Source organism: Etheostoma spectabile, chromosome 18 (genome assembly GCF_008692095.1).
Source record: "Etheostoma spectabile isolate EspeVRDwgs_2016 chromosome 18, UIUC_Espe_1.0, whole genome shotgun sequence".
Lineage (NCBI taxonomy): Eukaryota > Metazoa > Chordata > Actinopteri > Perciformes > Percidae > Etheostoma > Etheostoma spectabile.
The window spans coordinates 26109058-26111111 of record NC_045750.1 but is presented as its reverse complement, the minus strand read 5'-3'; the positions used below and the strand labels follow the sequence as shown (position 1 = coordinate 26111111).

At 39.0% G+C, this 2054-nt stretch overlaps 1 protein-coding gene across 1 annotated transcript in view; it reads right to left on the bottom strand.

Moving 5' to 3' along the window:
• The window catches only part of LOC116706586 (adhesion G-protein coupled receptor F1), a 17187-nt gene extending 16795 nt beyond the window's left edge, over nt 1-392 (bottom strand). The window contains exon 1 of the mRNA XM_032543513.1: nt 342-392. The gene's annotated coding sequence lies outside the window, so the exon portion shown is untranslated. The remainder of the gene's footprint in view (nt 1-341) is intronic.
• Nucleotides 393-2054: the final 1662 nt, after the last annotated feature.

Here is a 2054-nt window from a genome sequence, read left to right as displayed (position 1 = left end):
GAATCTGAAAACAACGTTTTAAAATGAAAAAATGGTTATAAGTATGACAATATGAAAGGCATAGTCCCATTCAAATGTAGTGGCCATTTTGTTACCAGATCTTAATGCTTGAAACACAAACCCAATCTCTTCTAGTCCAGATGACTTCCTATCAAGTTGGAGTACTTACTTGTCACTAATGTTGTTGGTGGTTCAAAAGTCGTAGTGTGTAAATCTGTGGTTCCATTTTGTGTTGAATCTTAAAAAAAAACATTCCAACATTGTTATGTAGTATTTATCGTTTAAAAATGTATAACCTTTTTTTAAATGTGTTACTCATTCCTAATTTCTAAATCACTTACTGGTAACTGCAGTTGTTGGTGGAGCTGTGGGTGTAGTAGTGTCAAGTGTTGAATCTAGAACAATACAAATATTATCGTCATTTGTTTTGTGGTACAGCTTCTAGAAATTCTGTCCTGACCCGACTATAAGACGTTTTATCTCCCTATAAAAAGATGTTCTATATTTGTTGGTCTTGACTTTTAAACACCAATACACACCAGGAACAGGTGGGGCCAAATACAGTGGGGTTCGAAAGTTTGGCCACCCCAGGTAAAAATTTGTATTAATATAAATAAAGAAGCCAAGAAAAAGATGGAAAACTCCAAAAGCATCAAATGACAGATTAGACAATTGTATAATATGTCAGAAAAAGTAAGATTTTATTCCATCATTTAGACTTTCAAACAGAAAACAAAAAAAGGCGCCTGCAAAAGTTTGGGCCCCCTGCCAGAGTTTCTAGCATGACCCCCCCCCCCCTTTGGAAAGCTGAGACCTGACAGTGTAGTGGATGTTCTCAGTCATTGCTGGAAAGACCGGGTGATTTCAATCTAAGGTTTTAAATTCACGACCATCTGACCCCCCCCCCCAACATCAGCACCATGGCTTTTCTAAGCAGTTGTCTAGAAAAACTGAACTGAAAATAGTCAACGCTCCACAAGCAGGAAAGGCCAGAGAAGATAGACAAAGGGTTTTCAGATGCCAATATCCTCTGTTCAGAATGTTAAAAATAAGAAATGGCCATCATCATGGAACCAGTGGAAGTAAAGAATAGGAGACCAAGAAAAATATCAGACAGAACAGCTGCAGGATTAGGAGAAAAGCAAGTCCAGACCATGTTAGGCTGTACGATCCTTCCAGAAAGACCTGCAGACACTGGAGTTGGTCTACACCAGCCACTATAACAGAGATCCTCGTACAGACAGTCTTCATAGAAGAGTCATCAGAAGAAAACCTCTTCTGCGTCTCATCACAAAAATCAGCGTTTGAGGTTTGCAATGAACATAAAGACAGCCTGACGCTCTGTGGGAACAAGTTCTGTGGACCGATGAGGTTAAAGAGAACTTTTGGCGCGGATGAGAAGAAGGTACGTTTGGAGAAGAAAGGGCACAGAAATTAATGAAAAGAACCTCTGTCAACTGTTAAGCATGGGGGGGGGTCAATCAGCTTGGGGTTGTGTATCAGCCAGTGGCTCAGGGAACATTTCACGAGTAGAAGGAAGAGTGGATTCAATAAAATTTCGCAAAGTTCGGACGCTAACTTGATGCCATCTGTGAAAAAGCTGAAGTTAAAGAGAAGATGGCTTCTACAAATGGATAATGATCCTAAACACACCTCAAAATCCACAGGGGATTACAGCAAGAGGCGTAAACTGAAGGTCTTGCCATGGCCTTTACAATCTCCTGGCCGCAACATAATTGAAAATCTTTTGGCTGGCCCAAACTTTTGCAGACGCAATTTTTTTGTTTTCTGTTATTTTGAAAGTGTAAATGATGGCAATAAAATCTAACTTTTTGTGACATATTATACGGATGTCTTATCTGTAATTTGATGCCTTTTGGAGATTTATTTCCAACTTTTCTTGTTTCTCATGCACATAAAAAAATTGTACGGGGTGCCCAAACGTTCCAGCCCTACTGATATCAAAGCACTTACTTGTTCAGTTGTTGGTGTTGTTATTAACTGTTGTAGAGTCTGAAAAAGAAAAAGAAATCATACTTATGTGTGTGTAAACA